Source organism: Anser brachyrhynchus (genome assembly GCF_964034855.1).
Source record: "Anser brachyrhynchus genome assembly, chromosome: 1".
Lineage (NCBI taxonomy): Eukaryota > Metazoa > Chordata > Aves > Anseriformes > Anatidae > Anser > Anser brachyrhynchus.
This window is the reverse complement of record NC_137694.1, coordinates 166,725,769-166,739,713: the sequence shown is the minus strand read 5'-3', so window position 1 is coordinate 166,739,713 and position 13,945 is coordinate 166,725,769. Positions and strand designations below refer to the sequence as shown.

The window sequence follows — 13,945 nt, the reverse complement described above, 5'->3', positions numbered from 1 at the left end:
AGGTGTACAGCAAAGTACAGAATATTTTTATCTCTGTGGCTTACAACTACGTGCTAGTTTGGGACACACAGTAGCTAGATTTCATAAGTCCAGTCTAATCCTGGCACCTCTCTCAATGCAGACAATTCTGTTCCTATTCCTTTGATTGAAAGAAGTGGTTGATTGTGTTATCCATATGAGCAGCAGGCTGACTAACGAAGATTAAAGGGCACATGATCGTGTTCTTGCCAATGACAACAGAAAGAATAATGGCATGCTGCCACCTTCTATCGTTATGAGCCCTCCTTTGATTTTCCCCCGTACAGTTTCAAAAGAGGAATTTTAGCTTTAGTTAACATAAGGTAACTTTTTGTGGAATCATTCAGTAATATCAAATAATCATAGTTAATGTATTATAGAAGTTGCATGGTTTTCTTTCCTTTAAAGTTAGTGATGTTTTCACACAGTTTTTAATCAGTTTAAATGAAACACTCTGTTAGTAAGAGATTGAGTTACTCTAACTGGAAGGTAGTGCAAAGGAGGCATGATGGACTCTTTTAATCTGATCAAAGCAGATGGAATTTTTTAAGATCTATTGAGGACTACAGCAGGCAAAGCATGTAAGATTGTATGCATAAAAATATCTTGACACTTTCAACAATTCTGTCTCTATTATGGCTGGATTCCTTCAAATCCTCTCATGCAGTACCCAAAGAGTAATTTCTGTAAAGGTTTTGCAAGATGGGACAGAGCAGATTAGGGAGTTCTTGGCATGAAATGATTTACACATTCCTGGTGTGATATGTGCATTGTGAAGTTTGTTAGGAGAAAGGTGCCATATTGATAACGGATTAACATCTCCTGATGATCCAAGTATCATGCTGTGAAATGAGTTGATATTTGTGTTTACTAAAAATAAAGGTTCATGTGTTGAGTTAATTTTTCACTGCAAAACGAAAAGCATTTTTTATTTCCAATGGTTTTATTTTATTAAGATATTCTTGATTGTTATTGATTAGGAAAACGTTTATCTAAATTATCATTTAGCAATTAAATTTCAGATCAACAGATTCTTTTTTTCCTCTTGCTTTTTTTTTTTTATAAATCTGTCATAATTTGCTTATCTATATCAGTCAAGGTTAGCCAAGCTACTACCAGATTTTCAGAGTTGAGATTCATGAATGTCTACAATATTGGCAACTCAAATCATAAGATGGCATTTTAATTTCCTAATTAAGTGTCTCAGGCATTTATAAATCAGAAATAACAAGTAGTTGCTGCCCACAAATCAGTTTGCTCACACATGCTTTGCTGCACTTGCGATTAGACAAGGTCATACAAACAAATATCCATTCTAATAAGAAATCCCTCATGAGAAGCATAAACATTGAACCTCAAGATGCAAGTATGACAGAACAAAACATCAGCTGACAAGCACCTTTCAGGTGCCTGAAATATGTTTGACTGAACCAAACGTTCTTTGCTAGATCTAATTTGCAAGAAATGTTGCAGGCATGTAAAATGTAAACAATGCTACAATTTAGTAAGGAGTTCACAGGGAGAAAGTTCTTCAATAGCTGATTAGAGTGAATTGACTAGATGGGCCTGTCTTCAGGGATCTGAGCAATATGAAAACTTTGGTTAAATAAGATTTTTCTGTGTATATTTTTACCGTTCACCTGTGAAAGCCTCAGATTATGAAATGTGCCTCTGTATGGCTGAATGTATGCTCCTTTGTCTACTATGTTCTGGTCCTTAATACCTAATAATTTTTTTGTGCTAAAGTGTTTCACCTTTTATTTACATAACTAGCTACAATGAGAATTTAAAGAAAACTACAATTAAAAAAAAAAAAAGATATATTATTTCCTATAACATATTGTGATTGAATAGACAAAAGACAATAGTTACCCAATATCACTCCTCAAACATGTAATTTTTGCTATTCCGTATACAGATCACATTCCTGCTGTGCTAGGAACATCAGCAGTTAAGTAATAACACAAATACTTCTCCTGGAATAACCAGTGTGTCAGCAGTTAGAAGCAGAACATGTGGGAGGCAATTCTTAGGTAGCCAACTGGGGTGAGAAATCGTAGTGCTGATGTAGGAAACTTGAGGGGTCTCTCTGGGAGTTCAAACCCACATCTACCCGATTAGGATAAGACTCACGACACCCATCTAGAAAATTTGAGCAGACCTGTATCCCACCATAGCCATCTAACCTCTGACACTGCATCAAAATTATCTTTCTGGATAATTACTTGCACTTGAATTACACATTTCACACCAACACCAAAGTTTAGGAACAGAGCAAGTTGCAGTGTATACCTTTGCAAGACATCACTCCCATAGCTACTTCCTCTGAATAATTACATAGCAGAACTTCATTAATGACTTAGCAGCAGGGTAGCTTGTAGCTTCCTCTAGGAAACAGACTAGTAATGCAGAAAAAGGCGGAAATCACATACATAAAATGGTGCCTATTTACATTTTATGCTTCAAATCTCTGCAAATCTGACACTAAGTTTCAATAGAGAAGCTGAAACGTGTTACTGAAATAAGACTTGCTTCAATGGTATCCCCTGATCAAATGATGAAAGGGAAAGGAAACAAACAGTAACTTATATTCATATGTATTTCTGTTTCTGTATTTTTAGTTAGAATTTCATAAAAAGAACAGCTAAAAGCTGATCTTGTTTAATGGAAATCACTGTATAGGTCCCTACAGAGGAGAAAAAGAGCAAGAAGTTTCATTTAAAGTGACAGCTGATTTCTGCAGTCTGTTAATGATTTCCTCAGAGATTCCTGAAAGCATCCTGAAAACAAACGAATAAAAATTGCAACATCAATGGTTTTCTCTGGGAAGGCACTCTTGCTGCAAAATTCCTTGGCCCACCGAGAGTGGGAAGTATCATTTGCAAGCACATTACTCACTGTTATTTGAGACCTCATAATATGCTGAAGACTTAGCATGCCCACATCCCCCCATACTGACATAATTTGTCAGCAATTACTTCATTGCTAGTCCATTTGAGCTTAGAAGATAAATAAATAAGCGTATGGTATCTCTGTGCTTTATTCAACTTTGCTACTAGAGGCTACCCTGTTAAACATCTTAGATGCTGCTGAGAACAAGTGTGCGAGTTTTAAAAAAATGTAATGAAATATAATGGGCATAATATAATATGAAAATGATAAAAATTATTTCACTCTTTTTCACTCTCAGATTTATTACAAAACAGTTTTAAAATGTTTCAAAGACTCCTACTAATTTCAAAAACTATAAGAATGCAGGGAATGAGATCTTTGGGTAAAAAAGTTAAATAAATTTCTTTCTTAATCCATCCTGGGATACTTAACTTCTGAAAGGTCAAAATATATAGTCATTTTTGTTTGCTGGAAGAAGAAAAGAACTTCAGACTTGGGCTGAGAAGATATTATTTGTAATCAGGTTGTTCTTCAAATCTGTCTGTTCCTACAGCAGCAGGATTTCTGCTTGCAGAGACAAGATTGTAGTGTTAAGCAAAAAGCAGACTCCCCATTTTTCAGAGCCTTGGCTGCAGGGAAGACTCAATTAACCCTCTGCTGCTTAGGGAGAGGAGCTCAGGTGAGAGAGGAGCAGAGGCTGACTGCATTGCAAATGTAGTAGAGAAAGGAGAAGTGAAGCAGGACTGGTTGTACTTCCATTGCCTTATGTCTTCTTGGCCTTCATTGACATGTTGTGTTTACAAGGCTGGACTCTGACCACATCCTTCCTTCCAAGTGCATCCAGCTCTGACTGAAAGTGAGACACTGAGACACTGGGAAGGCTGTGACAAAGCCCAGCAGCATGATGTTTTAATAGAATGATGTTAAGGTAGGCATGGTGAGTCCTAAACGTTGGCATAGGGTTCAAAACCTGCTGGAATAGCATTGGAAGATGTTTAGGGCTAAGGGAGCCAAATCTGATGCTGTATTGTGCTTTTGGACTCAGGAGTGTAATGTACACAAGAGCATGCATTTGCTCATAGAAGATATCTTTTTTTATTTGTCCTAAGCTTTTTTGTAAAAAGTATATCTTATATACAACTATACTGTATTCCACTAGGCTGAAATTTACTTTAACCTTCTAGACTCACAACAAATAGTTTTAGTGCTATGGTATAAACCACAAAAGTCTGAAATGAATTTTGTAAGTCATGGATATGCATAATTTGCTGAGATTAATAAATAGATAATTGCCACATCTTGTTCTCAACCGTCTTTCCGAAAGGTGTAGAAGTCTAGAAACTCATCATACAGGGAAATGGGTTGTCACCTTGATCTCATCTAGTTTGTCAGAATTTGCCCTGCAGGTTTGTTACGAGGTCTTCCAGCATTACCAACACAACAAATGCTGCACACTACTTCCCAGTGCTGGGATTTTACTGGCATGCAACAAAATCACCTTAAATCATGCTGGAGTATGGGTAAGGTACACATAAATAATTTTCATATAATTTTTAGTATCTTTTTTCAAAGCTTACATCCGCTGTCCTACAGCAAATGTTAGAGGCAGCTGAATGCCCAAATTAAGATATTTTCATGCCAAGATTGAAAAAAAAATAGTTTTGAACTTAAACGGATATGTATATAGTTTTTACAGACCTAAAAATCTACTTGGGCCGTGAGATTGTTTGGATTGTTTAGAAGTTAAAGTAAACAGTCTTACAAAAGAGGTCTGTTGTGCACTTTGTGCAGAGACCAAATAGATAGCTGGTCCATGTCGCTTGACCTGTCTTTCCTGTTGTCAGTGGACCTTGATGAAGCCCATGTACTGATTCCTCCTTATTTTCAGCTGGGAATTTAATTAAAAAATCTTCTGTAAAATACAATATTTTCTTTGGGGAAAAAAACAACAATAACAACAAGCCAGGTGCATATAATAGGTAAGACAGATGCAGAATTTCTTTGCGATTATAACAGGGAAAGCAAAAGATTCATAGGATTAATCTATAAACTGACCAACCATATATCCAGATTTTTTTCTGTTAAAATATAGGTCATATTATTAAACAACTTACATTTTAAGTTCCAAGATCTAACCCAACAGATTATCATACTTTTAAGAAGTTATAAGTAAATTTAAAAGATGTTTTAAATATGCAAGTTCTGAGTTGCCTTGGGATTTTAATATTCATATTAAGACTCAAAATGGAAATGACTTCAAATACTTAATTTAGCTCCATGAATATTTTAGAAGACCAAATTAATGTGTAGGATGTAACACAGTGCCTAAAGTCTGTTTGCAAATCAGTGAAGTTAAATGAGATGGTCTCTTTATTGTCTGTATTTTAACAACTTTAAATGAAAATTTCCTAGGGAGTATCACAAGAAGCTTTTTGCTTATCGTTTGCTAAATATACCATATATTTTTTAAAATACTGTAAATTATTTAGCATTATACTTTTCTTAGCAGAATAATCCAGCGAATCACAGCAGGTGTCAACATTAGGTATCAGTGTCCTGTTTCAAGGAAAAATGAGCACAAAAGCACAGAGATTACCCATACAAAGTATTATAAATAATAATCCATACAAAAACGTTTTGGTAGTTATTGACATTAAGATTCTGGGAAAAGACAGAGCAATTTATTTTTGAATGAAAGCTTCAGACATTCTCCCTGGTTGTTACTCATGCTGTCAATACAAATTCATATTGACCTGTCACATATATCGTTATAAAAGTTAATTGTTGTAAATGCTAATGATATTGAAGTCCTAAGATATTATTCCAGAAAAGTGGTATATAAATACTGTGACTGATAACCTTATTTTGTGTCCTAAGAAACAGAAATCTGTTATCAATTGCAAATATTCCAGAAATAATTACTAACTCCACTAATAATAAATAAGGTCCAATTTTTATTTTATTTATTTATTTATTTATTGCCACACCTGGTAAATGTTGACTGTCATGATACTGACCAGTTACTACTGTGAATACGAGGAAGGAAAAATGACCAGACACATAACATTGGCTCTTCTACTTGCATAATAGAGAAATTGCTGTATGGGATTTCTGGAAACTTGAGCATGCACGTGACAGCACTGTGCTGAGTACAGCCCTGGTACTGCCTGCTTTTCTTCCCTCAGTCCTGCCCCAGTGGGTGCCTTCCCAGAAAACACATGAATGCAAAACGTGCCATAGTGGTCGCTGTGGTTGTAGTGGTGAGGACGGCTATCACCCACGTCAACCAGGAGGATGCCTACAGCTAACTATTCCTATCTAGCACCTCTCCTCTGAGTCATGTTTGATGCCCCTTTGGCCATAAAACAAATGACCATTTTCAATGCTCTTTATTTTGTTCTCAGATTAAGAAGTCTGTAATCATGGTAGGGCTGCATTTTTTAAAGTATAAAAATGAGAGTATGCATCCAAGCTGTCTTCCAGCAGGCATCTCAAAATGAAGTAGCCTCTCAGGATTTGCGTCATATATGCCAACCCGACGTGGATGTGGCATACATCATAGAGCATCTGAAATGGCACTAGATGCCCACGTTTGGGTGTTAAACATCAGCTTCACTTCCTCTGAAAGGAAGCTTGTGTTTAAAACCCTGTTCTAAAAACTGGAAAAGCTGCATATGCATATTCTTGCTGCAATTAAAAAAGAGGGATAGTCAGTCAACTTCACCTTTAAAATATCAATAAGTTAAAACATATACCATCACTTACCTAATTGCCTTTGAGACACAGAAAAGAGAGAATTGATAGCAACAGAATTGATTTTATGTTTAAAAAAATCACACTGATTACCATCCCATTTTCAAATTCTAACCATCTCTGCAGTCTGTCTAGAGACAAAAACTCCATCATCTCATATGTTGAAAGTTGTAATGGAGCCATTCAAAGCAAGAAAACATTTTAAATACGAGCTCTTTAACCCATCTGACATTGATAGTCTTATCTCAAACTCTAATTTCCTCTGTATTTGTACTCTGATATGAGAAAACACGAATTAATCGAATGCAAAATGAATAGAATCAGTACTGAATATTTGTCTTAGTATGAACTGAACAAATATAAAGTAGTAGAAGAATGTGATGTGTATATCTTATTACCAAAATGAATTTAGCCAACTACTAGGGAAGCAGAATTATGAGGTAGCTCTATGAAGAATAAATCTTATATTATGAGCACATTTACATGCTTGCCTTTTTCTTCCTTTCATTTGTAACAAATTTTACTGTATCTCATCATGTTCAAGATGATTTGTTCTGAAATAGCTACAATTGAATCTCTTTTAGTTATTTGGGTGATAGATATGTACCACACACCTTCACCATAAATCATTTTTGAGGAAAATCTTCCAATATCATTTAGAAATACAAGCCTACCATCACATGTATCTAAATGGCTACACATTTTTCCTTATTCCTTAGACTTTCCTCAAACCACATGATTAGAAACGGTTTTCTTTAGATTCAGCATGCATTACATGAAGCAGAATTTATTACCTTACTGGACCTTACTGAGGAGAGGCCTCTTGTCCATTGAGCATCCACCAACACAAGACTCTCTATATTTCTGGTGTCCATCTCTCTACCTCTCCAAACTTTTCTTGCTTTCTCTCTCACATTCATCACTTGTAATATTCAAATGTTCTCTTGTATTTTTGAGAAAGTTTTTTGTACCAGCCTGAAAGAATACCACTCACTATAGTTGAAATTTATTTGTGCATGATCTGTGGTAGCTTCTTGCAATGTATTGTGTGTACCAGTGGAATTTAAGATTAAACCCCTCAATTTCTTCCAGGGCTGAGATTAAAAACTCACTTTTACACTTCAATGAACTGCTTGAAGTGAGGACAGGCAGCAGTGCCCTTTCTGAGCAGCTCAGACTCTTCCCTCCACCAAAGATTGACTGGGAGCCAGACAGCAGGCATTCCTCTCTGCTGCTGAGTCCTTCAAGGAATGCACATCCCAAAGGAGCTTTTACAGCAGTCCCAAAGCATGTAATGAATCGGGATCCTTGGAAAGCATACTTGAAAATGTCTTCTCTAGAACACACCTAGAAGAAGGTGGGATTCTTTCTGCAACAACTAGGAAGGGATACCCCATCCCGCTGGCCTGGATTCAATGACATATCAGAGAGAGTTCAAATCTTGGATTGCAAGGCAGTGTCTGAACAGAAGGCTGTATTCTGCTCCAGGTCAAACCTGGAAGCCATTCAAAGCACTGGGGAGGCAGAAAATAGCAGGAAAAAAGATTGTTTTAACATATAATGATCAGAAGAATCACTGGAGATGCAAAATCTGACTTCTGTGCTCTAAGACTGACATGATTTTACTTTTAGCAGTTAGATAAGTATGGAACAAAACTTCTTGGGTAGTGACTTAATCTGCTAGCTTTTAAAAAGTCATTTGCAATCCTACAGAGTTTTTTGAAAGAAAGGATTTAACCTGTATTTTGAAGAGAACGTTATGCACATCAAAAGGCCCTGAGCTCTAGAGAATGATGGGATTTTAGATGTCTTTTGGTTAAGTCTAGACATTTTCCTGCTTAGCATGCCATCTGTTTTGAATTCCACCCTGAGACATCTCCTTTTACAGTGACAATGCAGGTCATTCTCAAGAGACATTTTGTTCACTTAACTTTTAGGCATCTAACTTTTTTCTCTGGATTAGTCCCAAGACAACCTCTGATTTATTTTTTTATTTTGTACTACTGATTTTCTATGAAATTAAAGTTAAGCATCATTCTGAAGAAACAATATTGCTTTTTGCATATATAAAATTTTCTCCTGTTTTGACAAGCAGTTAAAGCAACAAAACTGTATCTCTTTCTAAAAACACACACATATGTTGTATTAAAAGGCAGCACAGCCTGTGTTAAAGACAGGTGCAGTCACACTGCTGTCAGAGGTGGTGAGCTGTGAGCTAAATGAAGCATCCGTGAAGGACCCCAGTAATTAATCCTATTCCTGCTCTATTCTCTACTGAAAGGGCACTTGTGAGTAGAGGAAGCTTGACCTATTATTCACAAATATGTAGTTTCTCAGCTCAGGATACTCATAAGTGTTTGAGAACATGGCCAGCGAGTCCTCCACAACTCTGTCAGATGCACTTTACATTGATTGCCTAACAACCAGTGGACAAAAGTTTATTTACTTTTATATGCAGTGCAGGTTGGCAATAGATTTGTAAGGACAATTGCCTGAGCTTATGTTGAGAATCATTTAAGTCTAACACCCTTTTTAATCCCCTGAGCCATGCCAGATCTCTAACAATCCTATTATTAAAGAACCAGCACATTTAAATTAATATTTAATTTACAGAGCATTTTATTTGTAAAATGCTAGTTGCAATGCAGTAAAGATTTGCTTGGGTATCTTCCAAAATTATGGGGAATTATGCTATCATTTTAGCAAATAACTTGAGACGTGGTATTCCTGGTGAAATATCAACAGGACAATACTATATTTTCTGCTTACTTGTATTACCCCGCTTGCAAGTCTCTGTCTGCACCATGACCCTGTAACAACTGTGGTTAACCACTGTCTGTCCGCAATTCAAGCAGTTCTTTGAAGAGCAAAAGTGTTTAATCTGTACTTTAGTATTTATTTATCTATTGTATTACTGTGTCGAATGCATCTAAAAAGTTGATATGTTAAATACACAACTTGACTCCAGATTTCATCATATTTGTTATGTCTCCTTACAGGAGCTTCTAATGTTTTTAAGCCAGATCCTATTTTTGACTTTGCAATTGACCCATAATATTTCCAGGATGTTCCTTGCTACAAAGACAGAACTGCCAGCTAATTTGTTGGTTCCTTCCAATTTTTTAAACTTGATGAGGATTTGGCATCCTAGATTCCTATCTTGTAAGGGGAGCACTGGCTCATCTCCATCAAAGGAGTCTTACTGCCAAATCAGGGCAACACAACAATGAAGCCAAGAGGGTTTCACTGGCAATGCATTAAAACCAAAACAAAACCAAAAAACATTAAAGCTTCAAGAAAGAAGACCTGAAGTATTGATTCAGACAAGCATACCAACTCTTTTGAGTTCTTACTCTTCAGTCACAATCCTGGAGGTATAGATGGCACATCCCCAGGGATCATACTGACTTTTTGAGGATCAGCATAGGCAAACACAGCTGTAAGCCTGACGTCCAAACACTGAGTAAAGTACCTGCAGTTTCTGAAGGTTACACAAAATATGCTGCTTCTAATGAGCTCCATTTTTCAAATCATCTCTGAGTTCTCAAGGCTGAACGTTTTAATATAGATGGAAGACACTCATACAGTGATTCTAGCTGTAAACCAAGAAATGCATAAAATAGAGTATGTCATTAAAAAATATGGTTTTGAGACAGTCTAAGTGACGAAGGCCAGATTATATAAATGTATTAAAAAAAAAAAAGAGAAACAGTTTCAACACTTTTTTTGTGCTCTGCTAAATTACATTTTTTCTTTGTTTCACCTTTTTTTTTTTTCCCCCCTTTTAATGCTTCTGTTTGGAACCCAACCCTGTAGTATGATACATCATTGTAACATCATTGCTTTCCTTTCTCAGTAATTTTCTGTAATATGTAACATCAATTTATAATCACGTTTTTACAAAATTAAAGACATTATATCATGGGCCTAGTGAGAATTGTTATAGTGTGCTTTTCCAGTAGAAAGGTAAAACTTACCTTTAGTAGCAGACCAAATAAATGATCAAGAAGTTCTAGAAAGATTCAGCCTTGCTATGAAAGAAACATATACATCATACAATTAGTTTGGGAGAGTTTCAAGACACTATGAGACTTCTGATATACATAGCAACAATCCCTTGTACTGAATATTTCAAATCATTTAGATAAAAGCAATAATAAAATGTGAATACTGTCCCTGCCTGAAATAAGTATTAGGTATGTTAAAATAATGGGTTACAGATTAAAATGACATTTCAGATCAAAATATGTTCTCAGTTACAGCTGAGTTAACAGTGAGTGATTTATTGAACTCAGTGGAGACATTCTAATGAGAGCAGCTATAAAGTGGTTTCACAAGATAGTCACATCAGTTGTAAAATAATGCGTATCAAGTATTAGTATCTCTCCCTCAGCAACGCAGTGCGAGAGAGAGGTGAGCAAAAGCTTATCTACAGAAAAGGGAAAACAGCTATAAAACCACAGTGGAAACTAGAAGTTCAGGGATTCAACTAATTAATGCAACAAATTCCCTATGAAAAAGTTTTTCTGTCCTTTTTGATATATATACAAATATAATTGTTAGAACACCTATTGTTCCATTTCCATCCCAATTATTCTGTCAAGGATGGGTATGTTTGTGTTAGAGTGGAGCCCAGGAAACACAATCAGGACCTCATCATGCTAAACAACCAACAGAAAAATCGCACTGGCAATCGAGAGACAACTATTTTGCATTTGAAACAGAGAATGAAATTAATTTGCTACGCTGAGGTCTTAATCCTTCTATTCCTGCAGGTAGCTCAATTCAAGTCAATGGGATCACTTGCTTGAGTAAAACAAGCAGGATTTAGTTCCTCCTTTGTGCTGTGCGTTAATTAAAATGAGGGGAAGAGAGCACTAGAGAAGTCATACAACAAGCTTGCCTTCAAGTCTTTTGTGTCTGCCGAGAGGAAAAGGGACACTCAGAACTGCAGTTTTCCTTTTCAAAAGACAGATACACGCTGTTCTTTTCACATTTCAGTCTTTCATCGAGGAACAATAAAAGATATTGCACTTTCCTCTGCAAGACTTGTTTGTGCAGGAAAATTCACTAGTGCATTTATAGTAGTATTTATTTAATTAGACCAGTGTAACAACCCATTGCTAATACTGTTATGCCAGAATAGTTACACCATAAATTTCTCCATTTTAGACAGCAGCTTTGTTCTGGAAGTATGACCATTTGACAGGTGAACCCGCTGCTACTACTGAAGTACTCACCGCCCAGGATTATTTCCCATGTAGTTTAAGTGTCCTCCTGCATACTGCCTGGTGCTCCCATTGTTAAAAAAAAAAAAAAAAAATCTCAATTTTGTATTTACCAAAGAGCACCAGCAACATCCATAGTGTCACCTCTATATGGGCTTATCACAGATACCTACAATGCCTCCTATCAATATGATTCAGGAGGACTAATGCCCATCCAACAAGAAATATGGAGTTGCATATCCCCATCATATAATTTGGGCAATTGTACGGTCAGCCTTGACTTCTCCACTGTGATACTTGTTAGCCCATAGCTCCCTTATCTCCAAAGCCACTGCTTCCCTTCTGGCTAGGGACCAGAAGTAAGTCCAAGTTTTTTGGCAGTGCAGACAGGTTTTGTGGACAAGCCGGTTTCTAGGAAGCTAGTGGGATCCCACGTGGGTAAGAGAGGGTGGGGAAAGGTCTGTAGGGCTCTAATGAAACTACAGATAGGACCAATATGTTCAGAGAAAAAAGGGTTTTGAGATGCTGCAAAAAGACATGAGGACTCCCTCATTCCTCTCCAAGACCACCACACCCTCTCAGACTTCCTTCTTTCTCATTCCTGTAGTGATCTGCACAGACCTTTTGCTTATTACTTTTCACCCTCTAGAGTTTCCTGAAGTCATTGAAGAGGACAATAAAGGCAAGGTTCTTCCATTGCAGGGGAAGAAAGGAGTGAAACATACAAAAGCCAGAACTGTACCATATATTTGTAAAGTCCCCAACACATCCCCTCCCCAAGAGGGACAAAGAATTGTGTAGTCAGAGACACTACTTCTCAGGCTAAAGCAGCTCCATCACCTACTCTCCAGAAACAGGTGAATCAATCCACCTTGCCTTAAAATAGCTGCAGGATAATATATAGAGCCAGCCTCAGAACTTAATTCAAACCATAGGGCAAGAGCTCCAGATGAATTGACTAAAAACAGACAAAAACAAACAAACAAATATAAACCTTATCTGTCCCTTATTTATCTTCCCTCCTCAGTAGTTCTCCCTGTACTATTTTTTTTTTTTCTTAATCTGCAAGACCAAAATACCTCCAACTCAAGTCTCACACCTGGCTCCCCTACCAGCTGCTTTTTATTGTCAGCTTGGGCACAGGTGGAAAAAGAAATTAGGACCATCATTAACCATTTTTGTGCTGTTTCCCTGTAGGACATGTATACCTCATTTTATGAGCCTATACGTAAATGTTTTTTGTTCTTTTTTCAGTGTTTTCATAACTAGGTTAAAAACAATAAACCAATACACCCAGTGCTCATTTCTAAAATGATGCCCCAGCTCTGTAATTCTAACAAAAGGCAAGGTGAAAAGTGTAATGAATCTGTTTAAGCGCTTCTTAAACAGGAGAGGAAATGAAACTACCCATTTTTTGTCTTTCCTTTTTTGTAGAAAACAGCAGAGCAAATATTATTATAACCAAAATGGGAATATAAAATGAGTACAGTATCATAGCAACAGACAGAAGTTTTTTATCAATATTTGTATGGTTTTGAACACCCCTGTTATTTGTGTAGTATACTGATATTTCATAAAGAAAATGTAGTAAATTAACTATATAAAATTAAGCTGTCAAAATGGAAGATTTTACATTCCTTATCATTGGCATTTATTTAGCACTGTAAGAGTGAATTCCGATTTCCAAACATCTTTTTTAACTGTGGAAGACAGATCACAAGAAAAGGAGTGGTAAGTCCTGCCACACTGGGAGAAAAAAATCCTCAAACATTTTTGGAATGGACTTTTTGCTTCACAGTTTTCAAGTCAATTTGCAAATTAACAGTTTTCAGAAATTAACTTTCATTCCCACTGAGTAAATTGTCAACATGACATGTAACACGAAAACCTTGTTTTATTGAAATTAATGGCAAAAATACTATCTTCTGTGGGATTTAGTGTGTATCAATCTAGAAATGTGGTTTAGTGTTAGCTTGAACTTGATTTTCTTTTTTAGGCAATTTCTTGCAAAGGGTTGCTTAGGTCTATTTTGTCCAAGCTCTTAAATATTGTGT

The 13,945-nt window shown here is 36.4% G+C and overlaps 1 long non-coding RNA gene across 2 annotated transcripts; it reads right to left on the bottom strand.

Moving 5' to 3' along the window:
* Positions 1 to 2,805: 2,805 nt before the first annotated feature.
* On the bottom strand, positions 2,806 to 13,885 carry LOC308187823. 2 transcript variants are annotated; one of them, XR_013944945.1, is made up of 5 exons: positions 12,886 to 13,885; positions 11,904 to 11,957; positions 10,641 to 10,694; positions 10,072 to 10,259; positions 2,806 to 6,597 (listed from the first exon to the last, which is right to left on the bottom strand). It is a non-coding gene; the product is annotated as an uncharacterized lncRNA (long non-coding RNA). The 2 variants fall into 2 exon arrangements; XR_013944946.1 differs by having other exon boundaries at positions 10,136 to 10,259.
* Between the last annotated feature and the right edge of the window lie 60 nt (positions 13,886 to 13,945).